The sequence below is a fragment of the Gorilla gorilla genome, chromosome 11 (genome assembly GCF_029281585.2).
Source record: "Gorilla gorilla gorilla isolate KB3781 chromosome 11, NHGRI_mGorGor1-v2.1_pri, whole genome shotgun sequence".
NCBI lineage: Eukaryota > Metazoa > Chordata > Mammalia > Primates > Hominidae > Gorilla > Gorilla gorilla.
In genome coordinates, this window is record NC_073235.2 from 142,445,185 (window position 1) to 142,463,747 (window position 18,563).

The following is an 18,563-nucleotide window of genomic DNA, read 5'->3' on the forward strand; positions in this document are numbered from 1 at the left end:
CTGCCCTCCGGCCTGGTGCTAATTCCCCCGAACTGATCTTTCTCCTCCTGGTGTCCTCTTGCCCACCCCTCCTCACTTCTGCAGGCTCCCCAAGAGTCAGGCAGGGCCACAGGCCCATAGGACTTCACAGCGTGCCAGGTAACATTCAGCCTTAGCTCTTGACCTGGCCAAAGGGAGGGAGGCCTCTCGAAAGGGTTCTTCTCTCTAGTGGGAAACAGCTGAGCAACACACCCCACCATCACTGCCATGACGGGAGGACTGCCCAGACATGTCTTCCCAGAGCAACGTGGCCAGCTTCCCCTCTCTCTCTCTTTCTGTCTGTCTCTCAGCCCCGTTCACCCCAAAACTGCAGACTGGTGAGCTCAGTGACCGATTGTTGTTATTTCAACCAAGTTCAGGAGTCATGTGTTACACAGCAGTAGATGCTCAGAACACCTTGTCATCCCCACATGGCAGATTCAAGTTCCTCTAGCACTTATCGAGTGCCTTCTGCATGCCGATTCAGAGCCTTCACACTCTCTTGCCCAGCAGCCCAGGGCAGTCGGTCTCCTGTGGACACGCAGCCTTCCCTCGTGGGCAGGGTCCGTTCACACTGCCGCTCATCTCCTGGGATGACTTTTCAGAGTGTGTCCTTGCAGGCATCCCCATGGGAAGCAGGTTTGAATGGGGGGTGCACAGGGAGGTACCTGGGGAGACATGTTGAAGCGTCCGCTCCTAGGGAGCTTTTCTTTATCCTCAAGTGTCCTTGGTTTGGGTGAAGGGACAGGATTTCAAAGCAGCCTTTCCCTCTGTCCTGCTCCCTGCCTCTCAGATGAAGATGGCCTGCCAACTGCTGGCCTCTGTAGGTGACCGTCCCAGGGACAGCCGCACCCCATATGGAGCAGAGAGGCTGGTGGCTGGCGGGTCTGTGAGTACCGTGCCACCGAAACCTGTTACTGGTGTCCAGATGTCTTTCTCTCCACACATCCCGGAGCTGTTTGAGGGCAGGGCCGTATCAGAGTTGCCTGTGCACACTCACACCCAGCGCGGTGCCCTGGGGACCTCACCAGCACCCAGAACCTTTTGTTGGAGAAGCTGGCGGTCATGGTGATGGGAGGTGGAGAGCGTAGTCTGACTCTGGGCCGTGCTTGAGTCCTCACGTCCATGTGCGCTGTGGCCATCTTAGCACAGAAGCACACGCTGCGATTCTAAGTGGGAAAACTTGCGTGTTCTGAGTCATGCTGAGGGCTGCAGGGTTCGAGGGAGGAGGCTCCTTCCCACAAGGGCAGGGGTGCCCTGCAGTGGCCAACTCCTGGCCTCCAGGTGTCCGGCCACCCTGCCTCCCCCTCCTCCCTGGCTTTCCGTCAGATTCCCATCTGCTCCCGCAGACTCATCTGCTGGGGACAGCCAGTTCAATTGAAAGAAAAGAAAGGCAGATGCTGTAGGTGATGTTTTTTTGGCAGTCTCCAGAGAAAACAGGAATCTGGACTCAGGAGAAACGCTGTGTGCAATGGAAGACGCTGGTGCCCACTCACCTGGGTCAGGACTCAGGGAAGCTTGAGGGCCTCCCACGAGACAGCATGCACTCAGGGGCATGGTGGGGGCCGCGCTGGGACCAGTCTTTCCCCAGGGGCTCAAGGAGGGCATGTCCATATTTTCATATTAGTTTAACTAACTTCATGCTGGCCATTGGCAAAGATAAACCAAAAAAAAAAAAATCGAAGATATTGTCAGTGGGGAAGGGAGCTTTCCAGATGAATCAGAATCCATTAATTTTACCCCCATACCTTTGGTGGCTGAATATTCATGTGACACGTGCTTGATAGTGGGGATGAAAATCTGTCCCCACCACACTCGCGTGCCAAGGTGACGTGGCAGGAGTGGTGTCTTCGTCTCCCAGCATGGTCGGTCTCCCTAAGGAGCCCCCGGACTGACTGCAGATCCGGCCCGTGGCGTCAATGCCAACCAGCCCATGAGGGAGAAGTTCAGCCTCTCCAACTTGACTCCCTCCCTCTGCTCCTCTGTGTGAAGGTGCCTGTGCCTGCAGGGCTGGGGGAGGTTGGCTTAGGGACCCCACCTGTTCTGGATGAAGCCTGAAGATCCATAGGCCTCTGGGGAGACCCTGGGCAGGGTCCACACCTGACCGCTTTCCTGCATCTCTGCAGGGAGCTGAGGCACGGAGACCTGTGCTCAGCATCTCCTACCCACTGGCTGCTGTGTTCAGTTTCACGGTTTCACTCTCGGGGCCTCTGTGTCTGCGAGGGAGCTCGGTTAGCAGCTGTACAGGCCTAGGGCTCCCCGCCTGCCTTGCCGCTCCCACAGCAGTGAGCACTCGGTACTGACGCTGGAATGGCAAGCCCTGACACAGAGCCATGTTTCTGGCGGTTATTTGAACCCCAGGGGTTTATTGTAGCAGATGCATTCCGGAAACCACACCTGGAATGGGATGTGAAGCTTCAACACTGCTCCAGGCCTGACGGGCCTGGGCTATGAGGTTGCACCACGGCCACAAGCACAGCTTTCGGGTGGTGGAGAAGGTGCACTGAGACCAATGCTGTGCCTTTAATGGCTCCGGGCACTACCTGGCACAGGGCACCCTCAGCCTGCTGTCACCTACAGCTCGGGAGGCTGGACGACAGTTCCAGAACAACCACAGGAGTGGTGCTGCCTGGTGCTCCTCCCAGGGGCAGGAGACCCCTCTCCTGGGCCAACCTCAGGCACCACGTGGCCTTTGCTCCTCCTGGGAGTGACTGGCTGGGAGCGGCTTTGGCGCTAACAAGGCCCAGAGTTGCAGAGCACAAGGTTCTCTAGAAATCCCTCTCCCATGTCATGGACTGGGAAACCGAGGCAGGGAAGAGGGAACAGAGGCAGAGCCCCATGGCTGACCATTTGCTCTGCAAATTCTGAATGCCCAGCAGTGTGATTTTTAAAGCTTTATTGAGGTATAATTTACATGCCATAAAATTCCCCCACCGTGAGCAAGCATACAATTGCATGTTTTTCGGTAAACTTACAGATTTGTGAAGCCATTGCCACACTCCAGTTTTAGAACCTTTTCATCACCTCAAAATCCTCTCGAGCCTGCTTGCTGTCAGCCCCCAATTCTACCCTCAGCCCCAGGCACTGCTGGCATGCGCTCTGTCTCTCCCAGTGGCACTTTTTGTGGATGAGAGGTGAATATCCAAACCTCATCAGGTACCAGGCAAGCATTATGGGCATTTGACCCGCGAGCGCTGGCACCCATGCTCAGAAGGGCTCCATGCTCAGGGTTCAGAGCTCTGCAGTCCTGCCCCTGCAACCCATGGTCACTTTTTCTTTAGTCTATGTTTTGTAAGCACAATCCAATGAGGCCGAGCCACATGTTCCAGGCGTGGAGCCTGGGTCCACACACAGTCTTACCTCCCGCCCCTTCCCACTGATGTCCTTGGTCCATGCTCTGGCCCCCACCCTCTCCTCCCAGGGCCACTGCCCACCTCTCCCAAAGCAGTGACCGAGTCTTGTTAGCAGGGGGTAGCCTGCCTTCCTGAGTCACTCTCCATCCTGGTGGCAGCCTGGGCCCCCTGTGGTGAGGGTCATGGTCAGGTCTGGCATCACGCAGCATCTTGAGTGGAACCAGGAGATGACTGTCTCCCATCCTGGGCTGGACGGTGGCTCGGCAAAGTCAGTCCCTCACACATCCTCAATCCAGGTCCCGCACGTGCCCCGGCTCTGAGGTTCAGCCTGTTGGCTGATGGGGGGAGAGGTGTATGGGGCCTTTGCTGACAGCACAAATGCCGGGCTGTGGAGTGGGGCCCAGGGTGCCTGCGAGTGTCTGCACTCCCCAAGCATCCCATGCCACCAAAGGAGCAAGACATTCAACATCAAATAACCCTGTGGCTGCTGGCCACCCCCATCTGCACCCTCCCTTAACCTCCCTTTATCCTGCACATCTCAGAGGACAGCTCACTGCACCAGAGCACTATCGGGACTATGAAGCAGCTCCCATGGCCTTCCTGGCCTCAAGGTCTCCCTGACATCTCTTGACTCTGGGCTCCATCCACCCAGCCAAGTGTCATTGTTGCTTGTCCCGAACACCAGGTCATTCATGAGAAGATATGTCTTGTGAGTGCTGAGACCTTCACGTGCCCAGCTAGGAACAGAGAAGAGCAGGCATGAGGAGAGCCTTGTCTTCAGAGCTGAGACCTTCACGTGCCCAGCCAGGAACAAAGAAGAGCAGGCATGAGAGCCTCATCTTCTTATCGCACCAGGAAATCTTTGAATTCAGATTTCTAATATCAGATGACAATGAATCTGGGTTCATGTTTAAAACAAATATCCCTTACTATGGGCCGTTTTCATGAACTTGGGGCTTGGGAAGGCTGCAGACACTGTTTGCAGGTAAAGACCATGAAGAAGGTGAGTGGGTGAGGGCCAGGCTGAGGCTCCCAACACAGCCTGTGGGCGGACGGACGTAGAGCTAGGAAGGCTCCAGTTTATGTAGCAGAAACTACATATCCATCCCTCCCCCAAACACAATAAGCTGACATCCATTTCCTAAGGGCTGCTGAGTTCTGCCAAGCAGCAAATAAATCACCCACAACACCAGCGACGGGACAGGGAAGGAATCTGAAACCGCAGGCGCAGTGGCCTTGGTGCCAGGAGACATCACTGTCTGCCACGGGCAGGGGACTCCACGCCATGAACACCCGTGCCAGCTGGGGCTGGGCTCTGCAGAGGTCTTGCCCAGGTAGGGGCCCTTGCATAGCCCCTCGGAGCTGCCCCGCCAGAGTGAGGCACAGAGGCAGGGGCAGAGTGCAGGGTCTCGGTTGACACCTGCCATCATCAGGGTTTGGACAGACAGCATGCCGGGTCATCGCCAGGCCGGCCAGAAGATGCATTTGATTACTGGTCACTGCACTGTCCACGTCACTCCAAGAGACCCAGTCAACGGTGGAGGGTGAGCATGGTAAACGGCCTTTTGCAATCACTTGCTCCGGCCATCTCAGACACAAAACCCAGAGTCAGCATCTTCCCATGACACCCTGGCCCTGGCATTCGCAGTGAGGCAGCAGATGTTACAATCCAGTTAGAGACGGCCTTGGTGGCCTCACTCAATTCAGGTCCCGCCCAAAGATCGCCTGGAGCAGAACTGCCCCCTCCAGGAGGGGAGCTGAGCCATCGGCCTCTGAGGGACTGAGAGCAGGGGGCCAGGGCTCCCTGCCACCTGGGCTTCCTGGGTCATATCACTGGGTCCCTCAGGGTCACAGCAGCAGAGGTAGGATGACAAAAACCCCTCTGCAGCTGCCTTCAGACAGAGGCCAGAGCTCAGAGCTCACCACCCCTGCCCCCACACCCATCCAGGAGTCTCAGGTGGAAGCTGTTCTCTCTCACTTGACAGGTGTTGGGAGGCTCACATTCCCCTGCAGGTGGAAAAGTGCTTTTTCAGTCTCCAGCCCCACCTGTGAGCGCTGACCTCATCAGCATTTCCCGGTACTATAAATAGACCTGAAACACAATGAAGGGATCCAGTTTAGCGAAAACGGCCGTGGACCTTATGTCACCTGAAAAATGCTTTGGTAGGGCAAATGCTGTTCTGAACTCTGTCCACTTTATAAGTGTGGACGCCGCCATGACCCTCTCCTAGAGCACACATTTGAAGAGTGGGTCCAGAAAAATAGATCCAGATTGCCTGCTGGATCTAAATTTTAGACACATTTTGACTGGCTGAGCATTATTTTTTAGAGTGTAGATAGTACATATTTAATAATCTAGAAATCCTGGTTTCTCTTGATAAACAAGAAGGTCTGGCCACAAAGGGCTCAGTGTTCCCCAGGACAATAAGCTGGATTCACACGACTCTTTGCTCTTTGGGTGGGGACTGTGTACTGCTAGTCTCTGCCGACTGGGCCACATCCAGTTGTTGACACCAATTGGCCATACCATTTTCATCAACATCCCCTGAGAAGTGGTTGTGAGCCTGAAGGACTTAGTTAACTGCAGGTGTAAAATGGGACGTGAACTCCTGGAACTACCTTTTTCATAAAAATATATTATTAAGGTATAAGTTTTTACAGTTTCTAAAAACAGCTGATCTTTTGTGGCTGTAAAGTAGGACCCACACAACTACATATGACTTCATGTTATTGATTAAATCTATGAGAGATTGATCACAAACATTCAACCGCATTAATCTATATTAGAAATTTGAGAACTACCCCCTCCCCAGGCAGTTTTCAGAACCTGGCTGCCCCCATACCAAAGGGCCCAGATCATAATGTCTGCAGTGATGGGCTTGGCCAATTGGTGTCAACAATTGGATGTGGCCCAGTCGGCAGGGACTGGCAGTACACAGCCCCCACCCAAAGAGCTGTGTGAACCCAGCTTATTGTCCTGGGGAACATTGAACCTAATGTGGCCAGCTCTTCTGGTTTATCAAGAGAAACCAGGATTTCTAGATTATTGAATGTATTAAATCAATCTGAACTCTAAAAAATAATGCTCAGTCAGTCAAAATGTGTCTAAAATTTAGTTCTAGCAGGCAATCTGCCTGTTTGTGACTCTATAGAAATCATACAACAAAGACCCCTAGGCTTCCTGCTGCATCCTGCACCCTGGTCCCCTGAGGGAGCTTCATGCTGACTGTCCCCTCCTCTCTTACTCTGTGGCTTATTCCCCTGTACACTTTCCAGAACCCCATGAACCTGCACGGATCAGACAATCTCCAGATTGTCTTCTCCAGATGGTCAGGAGGGACAGAAGGATCAAACTATCCCTGACTGCTGGGGATTCACTGGCTGCCTCCAGAAACAAGGACACCTGGGTCTTCTAGAAGTAGTCAAGAGAATGTCATTTCACAGATGCAGGGTAAACCAAAAATACTACTTTGTTAGTGTAATTGGTAGGAGTGAGAGAGCAACATTTTTCCTATTGAATAATGTCATTTGCAGAGGCTCAAGGAAGTCACAGTCAGAGTGTGGGCCCTGCAGTTGGACTGTCTGAGTTTAAAGCTCCTCCATGAAGCTTACTAGTTATATGAACAAATCTGTGTCTCAAGTTTATTTACCAATAAAATGGAGACAATATTAATATTTATCATATCATTGTTAGGAGGACAAATTGGCACATGTCAAGTTTTTAGAACACTGTCTGTCAATGAAACCCTCAATCAAGTTTGTTTACCATAATCATTATTGTTATTTCTAGACACCACTCCTCCTTTGCAAGTCCCCAGGAGTACCCAGAGACAACAGCAAAGGAACATTTCATTTGCTGGGTTCTGGCTTCATCTGCCCAGCTGCAGGGCATACTGGTGAAAGGACTTGTGCCAACCTAGCATCCTGGCTCATACCACATCTCAAACTGGGTGATGACATCTTACCCCATCTCACAGGGAAAGTGAGGGGCAGAGAATCAAAGGAAGATAAGTGTCCCAGAGCCCACCAAAAGAAAGCCTGGAGAGGTAGCCCTGAGTATCCCCCTCCCACTGCAGAAAACAGTGACCCCATGGTCCCACTGCACACAACCAGGAATGGGTCTTTTTCCCCCAAAATGTCCTCTGCACAGTTCCATGCTACTGTCCTGGTCCAGACTGACAATGCAGGGAGGGGACAGGAGACAGTTGGCAGCTAAGGAGGGAGCACCACCAGCCTCAGGTGCATGGAGCTGAAAACCTGCCCACCAGAACCGCCCCCCCAGTCAGTCACCAAGCCCCTCAAGCCACATTTTCCAGCCCTGAGCATTGGAGTGGTCATGTGACTCATTCTAGCCATTGGAGTATGAGCAGAGGTCATGACCACCATACCAAGCCTGGCCCATAGTCACCTCTCTCTCCACCAAAGCATCTCTTCTCCATCCTCCCTCCTCCTGTCCTCCCTCCTCCTCTCCTCCTTCCACTGCTGGCTGGATGTCCATGCTCAGGGAGACCTCGGAAGCCAGGGGTTCAAGATGGCAGCGTCTACATCTGTGCCTGGAGCTCGGCCACCACTGACTGGACTTCATGGGAGCAAGAATCACATCTCATTGCATTGAGCTGTTGAGGTTTCTAGGTTTATCTATCACAGCAGCTTGCATCCCACTGTCTGGTAGAGCAGGGCTGCCTCTGTCCTGCAGGTACATCCCCAACTGCCCCAACCTTGTGTGGAGTCGGCTTAATATCCCAGTGCTGAGCCCAGTGGTGAAGGGTGTGGACTTCAGGGTTGGACTGGCTGCATCCAACCCCACTCTGCCACTGCTACTCTGTGCCTTAGTTTTCCTGTCTGTAAAATGAGGATCAGAGTATTTCTTCCTTGCATAACAGTCATTGGAAGGATGAAATGAGTTAAACCCTGCAACGTGTTTACGGCTGTGTGGGGCCAGTAGTAAGTGCTAGGCAGGGGCTTCCTGAAAGCATATTTCATTTGTAGAGACGAGAAGCCTCTGCACCAGCCATAGCTGTCACCATGACACAGTCTCAGTTCTTTATGTTTCCCATTAGTAATTTCCCTCACTCAAGGCCCATTTGCTCAACTTAACAGGAAGTGTCCACTGAGCTGGGAGGTCATTGCCGGCCCAGCCCTGCCAGGCTACAGCATGGGCTCCACCCCTGCCAAGACTCCTACCTTTAAGTTCAGATATTGATCAAAGATGTAGCCTCTGCATTGAGGCAGCTGCCAGCTCCAGCCCGAGCCACAGGCTCATCAGACAAGAGGATCCCTACCCTACTGGTAAGGTCCTTTAGGGCCCTTAGTCATCTTTTCTATCAAGACATCAAGCCAGAGTTATCACAGGCGATCAGAGAAGATGAAAAACTATTAAACATGGAGCAGAAGGAGGCTGGGGTCTCAACTTGCCTCCCAGGGCTATAGGGACAGTGGTTTCTAGCAGGCATCAAAGCTTCCCTTTGTAACAGGTGTTTCCTCGCCCTAAGTGTGAATGGCTGAGAGGAGCCATCCACGCTTTCAGGTTAAAGTCAAGGACACATCTCCCGATGGATGCTTCATACAGCCCTGACCCGGGAGTCTGGCAGACTGTGTTTGCATTAATGCCTCTTCCAGGACCCCTGGGACAGGAAGAGGCACTGGCACGGAAGGAGGGCATGACTGTCACAGAGTCTCCAAGGGGGAAGTCCTCGCAAGAATTTAAAATGAGGGCCTTGCCTGGAGAAGGGGCCAGGCTGAAAGCAAGACTTGGAGTCCTCAAAGGAACAATGATGCCTGCAGCTCCAAGTGTAGGCTTGTTTGCTGTGGGCATCTGAAGGCTCCTGCAGCAGAGCTGGGCTGTGACCCCAGGGCTGAGCCAGGATGCTGTCACAGGTGGGATGGTGTCGAGGGGGGACAGGGCTAAGACTCTGTCCCTAAGGCTTGCACATGAATGGCCCGATGGTGTTGAAGGTTGGCTAGCCGATGCAGACCTTGGCTTTCTTGTCCAGCCTAAGTCATCAGTGTTAGTTTCCTGGGGCCAGTATAGATAAGTACCACAAACCAGGGAGTCTTTAAAACAGTAGAAATGGATTTCTTTACAGTTCTGGGAGACACAAGGCAGAAATGAAGGTATCTCCAAGGTTAGTTCTTCCAGAAGCTCTGGGGGACCTGTGCCATGCCTCTCTCTCTGGCTCCTGGTGGCTGCTGACATTCCCTGGTTTGTGGACACATTGCCCCGGTCTCTGCCCCCATGTCACATCTGTGTCTGTGTCCCTCCTGTCCTTATGAGGACACTGGTTATTAGATTCAGGACCCACCCGAAATCCAGGAGGACTCGATCTCAAGATCCTTAACTAATTACATCTGCAAAGACGCTGTTTCCAAATAAGGTCACATTCTGAGGTGCTGGGAGGACATGATTTTGGGAGCTAGGAGGTGAACAGAATACTGTTCACCTCACTAGTGACTTGGGGTCCTCAGGAGGGATTCTAGGTTGCTGCAGAAGTTTGGCACAATGAAGGTGGTGGCTTTGGAAGATTAGTTCTGTCGTAGTGGGGAGCCAAGGTTGGGATGGATGGGTCACCCGTGGAACTGGAAGCAGGGAGAGAAGAGGAGGCTGGGTGTGAGGTGACAGAGACTGACCCAACACAGAAGCAGAGGGAAGGGGGAGGAGGAAACCTCCCAGAGGGCAGGAGGCTGTGCCTGGGACCCTTGGAACACCAGAGCCAAGACCAGTGAGTCTTGGGTTTTGGGTGTGCCACACACAGAACCAGATGGGAAAACAGGGAAAGTTGGAAGCCAGCGTGAGCTCTGATGTGGGCGAGAAAAGAAGGGAAAGGTGACAGAACAAGGAACAGAGGGTGAGACCTGCGTTCTGGGTCCAGAGCTGACCTTCCTACTATTTCAGTTTTCTCAGCTGTTCATGAAGGGGGGCGTCCCCTGTTCCTTCTACCTCCCATCTCCTAAGAAGCACCTGAATGCTGCCACCCAGCTGCCCTGAAAAGAGAGGACCCCTCTTCGGAAGCTCCCAGCCCAGGAAAAGAGACTGGGTTTCCTGCATGAGCAGAAGGGAAAACCTGCTTTTGGAAGAGCTGTTGGACCCATCAGCCACATGACTCTGAAGCCGTGTTGCCCTTTGGAGGCAGCGGGAAGGACGTGACACAGAGGCTCCCTGGAACGTGTGTAGGTGCAGAGCCACACCAGCTTCTGTGACAGCACGCTAAAACTGTGCAGGATAGACTCATCTGTCTCATTTCTTGACCCAAAACCACAAAGCCCATCTTGAAATAGACACTGTGTGAATAAAGCCAGAAAGTCGAATTCCCAGAAGGAGAGTGTGCATTTCCTTGAGCCGCTGTCACGGGGACAGCACGGAGAACCCGTTGCTGCTCCATAAACAGCACGTGGCTCCCATTACCCTTTGATTCCTACACAAAAAGATTATGAGAAAGCGCTGGTATGTGGGAAATGGCAGCTTTCTAGATATCGAACATTAGCCTTGTTAATTCTTCAGAAATGCACGGGGGGCTGTGACAATGGGGAAGCGACCGCAGATATGCTTTACTGCAGCTCAGCTCTTCCCCAGTTTTAAATGCCACCAGAGCCTCAGCCTTCATGTTTATCACAGACCACAGCTCTTTCATCATAGGAGGGCATTTTTCTTTATTGCATTGTGGTTGACACGTTTGCGTGCAGCTTGATTTAAATGTCCTAGTAAAATCCTAAAAGATGAGACAAAAAATGAGGGCAGGCAGCCGAGGTGAGGCCCCTGGTAGCAGCTGGGTTATAGTGCCATGGTTTTAAGGGGGCCCTGGATCCATTTCCCTTCAGTCCAGCCTTCCCTGAGCTGGAATGCTCAGCGACATGAATTGGCCACAGTAGCAGAGGTGGCAGGGGTGCCTGCTGACTTCCCCAGGAGCCGGCAGACAGCCCAGAGGCCCCACGCCTGCCGCTGCCCCATCCCATCATGACCTTCCTGTTATTCTCATGCCTTCAGAGTTTGGAAAGAATAAAATTGCTGTGAGATTCACTTACATAAGAGACAATACCCTGTCAGTCCTTGGTTCTAGCAGGGAGAACGAGACACCCAGGGCACAAAGGAAAGACGGTGAATCACAGAGCCACCACCCGAGGCCAGTGGGACCAGGCACCCACCCAGGGAGGGATCCCGTGGGGTCAGGACCGCCAGCGAGCAGTGGGCTGCAGCCCAGAGTCCGGCTCAAGCCTTCCTTGCTGAGTGATGTGGGGTCTCATTTCTTCTCAAGAGAATTCAGTTCCTCTCCTCTGTCACCACGTTTTCCATTTCATTGTCTTTCCATCTGACTTTCTGGAAGATTTCGTCAACTTTCTCCACCAAGACTTCTACCGCAGCTGGCTGTTGTTCTGTTTCAGTCTTGGCAAGCACATCTTTCCAGGGGCTGTTCTTGCTCTCAGCTGCGTCCTCGCACGGCACCCTGTTCTGGGTCCGGGAAGGCTCCACCCTCCTGTTCCACAGAGGATGGGAATTCTGGCTTTTTAAGGGTTTTCTTCCTGCTCCGTGTGTTGTGTTCATTTCCTGCAGGGTCAGCTATGTGTTTTTCTGCCTCTCTTTCCTTTCTGTAGTGGATTTTCTCAAATACAGGCATGGACAACCCGGGATAACTGGGTATTTTGAAGAACGAGGCAAAGGAAATGCCAGTTGGGGCACAGAGGGGACTGGTGAATGCCAGAAAGAGGACCTCGGGGACACCTTTGCTCAGGAACATCAACAGCCATACGTACGGGCTGCTTGGGGTCTCCCTGTTCATTCCATAAATATCAATCTGCAGGCACAGCATCCTCAACGACGCATTTAATTTCTTTATGGAATAGCTGCCCCCTTCTTGTCTGGCTGGGGGAGATCAAAGTCTGACTGGTGGGAGTTCTGTGTCCCTGGGCAAGGGCAGGTTGGGGATAGAGACAAGTCTATGAGGAGCCGGGCTCAGCCCCCTCCCCAGCCCACGCTGCCCTGCCTGAGGCCACGCCTGCTTGCTGGGGGCTCCACATTGATTCCCTTTTGCTGTCTTGATGCCATGCGAGGTGAGGAGAGAAGCCTGGTGCCCCGAGCCCAGCTGCCTTCGTCAGCTTCCTCCTGGTCTCAGCTGTGCATCCAGAAGCCCAAGGGAGCATTTTTGGTTCTCATTCAGGCCAGAGGAACTTCCGCCTGCACTCGGGAGAGGTGGGAGCAAATGGGAAGCATGCACTGGGTGGAAGAAGGTGGGTACGCCCGCCCACCCTGGCCCACCCTGGCCTGAGTCTCCTCTTGGGAGCTGAGACCCCCCCGCCCCATCCAGGGTCTGCGCCACCCCAGTGGGTGGGTGCTCTTCAAGCATTGCTAGGACTGAGGTTCAAATCCAAGCTAGTGTCCTGAGAGCATGGAACCCGGGGAATGCCGAGGCATCTCTGGGCCTCAGTTTCCTGAGTTTAAGTTGAGGTTGAGGACAGCAGGTGAGAGGATGATGTGCTTGGAGGCCTTTCTGGGGTGTCCAGCTCTGAGCGAATACTTACCGAACAAATGAATGAGGGAGTAGCTCCTGTCATGCCGCTGAGCTGGGCCAGGGTGAGCTTGGAGCAGTCCAGGTGCTTCTATAGGTGGTTTCCATGCACTTCTGTGGATGGGTTTACATGGATTAAGTTCACAACCATCAAGGCAGCTAACAGATGCCCTAGATCTGCTGGGAGCCTGGGAAAGAGGAGCCTGCCTGGGCCACGAACATGAGCTTGACAGGCTTCGTGAGCCTTGAGGAATGCCGTGCTGGAACTGGGGCTGGCCCCAGAGAGCCACCATCGGCAGGGCTCAAGCTGCCCTGGGAGGGAAGCTATGACCTCGCCACTCCCAGGAGCGGAGCCCGGGCCCAGAGGAGAGCAGGAATTGCTCCTAAGGTCCTGGTGCCGTGGAGGGAAGACCTGGATTTGGACTCAAGCCCCCTGGCCCCAGAGCCCAAGCTCCTACTGACTAGACTGGACAAGCAGCCCCACTTCCACTCCAAACCTGGTGATCTGGGGCAAGCCATGCTCCTCCCGGGCCTCAGATTCCTGGTGCAGGAACAGGCAGGTCTGGGGCTGCTCCATCCTCATGGGACTGACAGCGGGATTCAGTGATCCTGGGGTTTGGTGCAGCACTCGGCACAAAGCAGGCTGTGATGGGTCACGCCTGCTGCCTAGGGTGTGACCTGAGAAGGCCTGGACCCTGCCTGGGCCCAGGAGTGGAGGTGAAACCCAGGCACCTCCCCAGCCTCCCGCCAGCATCCCCTTGGGGCCTGGGAACAGCACTGTGAGCCGGCCGCACCTGTGCTGGAAATCGCCCTCAGGCTGCCGAGTAATCACTTCCACGGTTGGATGCAGGCCCGTGCTGTGACTTGAAGTCAGTCGGCGTGGAACACATTTCCCATGTCGAGGCTGGGCCTGACCACCCTTCTCATGGTAAAGGAGGAAGAAAATTGCTTCTTTGATGGCATTTGTGATAGGCTGGAAAGCACCCAGTGGAGTGAGCCAGGAGGCGCTGGCCGGGTTCCCACACTGGCCGCCGTCAGCACCCATCTTGGGAGGGAAAAATGAGGGACCGCCTCGTGTCCCCACATCCCTGTGCTCCAACCCCAGCCCTCCAACCCCTGTGGCATGGTGCTAGATGGTCAGGGTGGTGAGGTCTTGATGTCCCAGGGGCAAGTTATCAAACCCGGCCTTTATGGCAGGCACTGAGGTGACAGGACAGGTGGAACCCTCACAGCGGACAGATGCAGGAGGGGGTGTCTCTGTGTGCCCGAGGGCCTGCATCCCCGTGCCCAACGGACTCATCCACAGCACATGGTGTTGGGCTGAGTCTGTGCCATCTGCCTGGGGCTGTGCAGTGGGAGGTAGCAAAGGCGGGTTCCAACCAGGTCTACCCAGCCCGCCCTTCCCTCCTGGGGCCCAGCCACCAGGCCCTGCCCTGGCCACACACAGCATCCATGTCAGCTGGGATCTTGGGGTGAAGACCCCCAGGAGGCAGCACCCCTGCCCCAGGCTTGCTTTCCTGGAACGGCTGAAGCTGACTCCTGTGGATGATCTCAGCAACACCCCCAGACCTCACACCAAGCAGCCTGTGTGCTGCACCTACCCTTTCTTGGAGCCCTTTTCTAAGTTCACGCCGTCTTTAGGCCAAGTGCAGACAAGAGAAAAAGCTCATCAGCCTCGCACTGGCCAGTTCTGCTCGCGGCCTTGCCTCCTGGGTCCTTCTCTCTGATCTCTTTCTTCTCGGTGGTCTGGAGGCAGCAGCTAACCCCTTGTGCCCCTCACACAACCCCTCAGACACTGCCTCTGTGGCCCCCAGATCAGCTCCACCACAGGGTCGCCCACACCCCACCCCTGTCGATGCTGGAACAACAGATGCCCTGGACCACGTGTGGCCCTCTGTGCCACAGGCAGGGGGTCTGGCCAGCAGAACATGGGCGCCCATGGACAGAATCCTCCCCTCCGCTCTGTGGCACTTCTCAGGGGACAGTCTCTCCCAGGAGGCTGAGCAACCCTTGTACTCACCGGGGCCCAGCTCCATCACCTGCCTGACTGTGGCTCCCTCCCTCCCTGCATCCCAGGCCTGCCCTCCTCTCTCAGAGTTAGCACCAAAGCCTGACGCTCAGGTTCAGCTTTCTGGAGGGCTCAGGCTTTCCCCCTTGACAGAGTCCAAATGCCAAGTAGCCCAGCAGAGGGGCTCTCTGGAATTAACACCAAGGCTTACAGCTTCTCCCATAGGGAAGGGAGTCCACTCTCAGCTAATTCCAACCAAGTGGTAAGGAGGAGACGCCAACGCCTGCGAAGACCCCTGAAAAGTGATGGGTTCTGAGGCTACACTGGTGATGGGGAAGGGGGATCACCCGGAACAGTGAGCATGCTCACGTTTGCCTTTTCTTTCCCCACAGGAGCAGGGGCTGGGGCTCAGCTGTGGCCGGACACCCACCACGTGCCCACGGGATGCTTCCAGGTCCCCTTCTAGACCAGCAGAAGCCCAGGACACCTGACTGCCACTGGACAAGCACATGGGGTGGGTGCCATGAGGCCGAGTGGGGGCCCAAGATGGGGGTTCCCTTGTCAAAAGCCAGGTGGACATCTTTCCAGGTGTGTGTGTATGACAGGGTCGGGTCGGAGGCAATGACCACGGTAGGATCACAAGGCAGGCATGGGGGTGATAGCCACTCACCCGAGAGTGTTGTCAGAAATAATCACGGCGATTAGGACGATGTGTTAATTCAACACACAGCTTTGAGTGTCTGCTATGTGCGGGAAACCGACAGTTCTACGTGCTGGGGATAGAGCAGGGAAAAGACCTTTGTGAAGCGGCTGGAACTGTGCTGAGAGTTTCACACGCACAAATTCTCCCAGTGCCCAGGTGAAGTGAGGCAGTGCTGGGTGCTGTCTTAGAGTGGACACACCAAGGCCTGGCAGGGTCCCTGTGGCTGTGACATGGCAGGACTCGGACCCCTGCCCAGATCTGCCTGTGTCCAAATCCCCTCTTTATCTCTTGGTTCTGCTGGAGATGCCTGTGGCCATCTTAGTTCTTTGGGCTGAAATGACAAAATACCAAAAACTGGGTGTGTTATTAACAACAAATATTTACTTCTCATGGTTCTGGAGGCTGGGAAGTCCAAGATCAAGCTGCCAACAGGCTGTATGTCTGCTGAGAGCTGCTTCTTGGTTCTTAGATGATGCCTTCTCACTGTGTCCTCAAATGGTCAAGGGGCAAGGGAGCTCTCTGTGGCTTCTTTTATAAGGGCACTGATCCCATTCGGGATGGATCTGCCCCCATGACTTTATCACCTTCCCAAGGCCCCACATCCTAACAGAATCACATTGGGGATTAGGCTTGAACACATGAATTTGGGGGACACAAACATTCAGGCCATTGCAGTTGCTTTTCCTCAGCCTCCAAAACATCCCTCCTCGCACTTTCTGGATGCCTGTCCTGGGTCAGGCTGGCAGAGGCTGTCGCTGGGCATCCCAAGGAGAAAAGCAAAGGGGCTGGTCATGGGAAGGGGGTGTCCTGGGGTCAGAACAGCGGGAGGCACACGTGCACAGAACAGGTGGTCTGATCTGGAAGAATACCTCAAACACTTGCCTCTCTATTCCACACCTTTCAGACAATGGTCACTAACATGCCCCCTTCAGGGATAGCACCAGCTCTTACATCTAAAGGAGGTACAGTGCTCAGGTGCGAGCAGGAAGGACTTCAGTCCTCCAGGGCGGATGCTGCTGCCCCTGCTGGGCACTGGCTGAGCCAAACAGTTGGGCCATGACCCAAAGCCTTGCGGTCTGTGAGATGCCCAGTGGCAGGATGCTGCCACGCAGGGGAAACATACGAAACAATAAGGAAAGTATATGTGCGTTGAATTGTGTCCCCCCAACAAAATAAGTTCAAATCCTTATCCCTAGTACCTGTGAATGTGACCTTATTTGGAAACAGGTTCTCTAAAGATGTTATCAAGTTGAGATAAGGTCATCCTGGAGGAGGGTGGGCCATAAATCCAATAGCATGGATACTTGCATATAGAGACAAGGAGGAAACACACACAGGAAAGAAATCCATGTAAAGACAAAAGCAGAAGTTAGAGGGGTCCATCTACAAGCCAAGGAACACCAAGGGCTGCTGCCATGGTAGGAGCCATAGAGGGGAGAAAGGAACACACCCTCACAGCCTCCAGAAGAATCCAGCCCTGCTGACACCTCAGTCTCAGACTTCTGGCCTCATGAACTGTGAGAGATATAATTTCTGTTGTTTTACGTGCTCCAATTTGTGACAAGCTGTTAGGGCAGCTCTAGAAACAAATACACATTTGCAGGGAAGTGCAAGCCGAGTGGGCCCCGCTGCAGAGCGTCATGGGTCAGAGACTTCTGCTTTGGTGGCTTTGCCATTGTTGAATACAGGTAATCAGTTTACCATTTGATAAAACTTTTTAACTTTGCAGTGAATCCTTTCAGCACAATAAGCTTTAAAAAGCACAAAATTAAAAATGTTGCTGTTTTTAACACAAAATTCTATGCCATTTATTTCTCAGTGATGATGAATGTGTGTAAGCTGCATGAAATGTTTATTGACATGGACCATTCACTGTGGAGCCATGGTGATAATCCTGAACTTATAAAAAGTAGAAGACACAAATTTGCTGAAAATGTACCAGCATCTACTTTAAAAAGTTAGTTGTTATTCATAAAAAACTGTGACCAAAAATCATAATGTAACACATGCAGATACAGAAGGCACATTTACATATATTCTATGAAGCATGACTTTTTATTTAGATCAATTCATTCTTGTTCTAAATTAATTTTGCTCACTTCAAATTCTAAGCATCCGTGTGCACACATGAAGAATGAGGCCCTAGCTGCTCACGTGTGGGTTCCAGTAACAGAAGAAGGGCTTCACAGACCTTCTGAGAGGCCAGCTCTTCAATTACTCAACCAGCACCATGAGATGCTGTGAACAGCAAACCCACTACGTTAATTCCAATAAAGGATTCCAATTTTCAAAATTTAATTTATGGAATCAAAGCAGGGCCTTGAGAAATTTATCCTCTTGGAAGTGAAACATCGGATATTATTGTAGATGCAGTTCAGTCAAACAATTCAACATTGAGATAAAGTTACTTGTTTTGCAGTGATAATACAAATACAAAGTTTGGTGGAGTACAGCACCATGGTAAGTTTCTTGCTAAACTAAGAAGCCTCAGGACATGTCTTAGTCCGTTTTGTGCTGCTATTACAGAACATGTGGACTGGGTAATTTTTAGAGAACAGGGATTTATTTCTTATAGTTCTAGAGGCTGGGAGATCCAAGGGACCGGCATCTGTTGAAGGCTTTCTTGCTACATCATCCCTTAGTGGAAACTGAAGAGCAAAAGAGCATATGAGAGAGAGAGAGAAGGGGAGAGGGTCAAACTCATCCTTTCCTCAGGTGCCCACTCTCTCAATAAAAGCATTAATTCATTCATGAGGGCAATCCCCTTGCGATGTAACCTAGCACATGAACTTTGGGGAACACATTCAAACCACAGCAGGATGGAAACCAGGAGTTGGTTGTGGTGCAAATAGAATCCACAATTTTGTCAAACAAGGTATGATAGTCTACCAACTGAAATAGAAGTCACAGCCATCAAGTTTTTGAATTATGTATATTTATATATATCATTTTATGCATGTGTAAATTTGTGTGTGTGTGTGTGT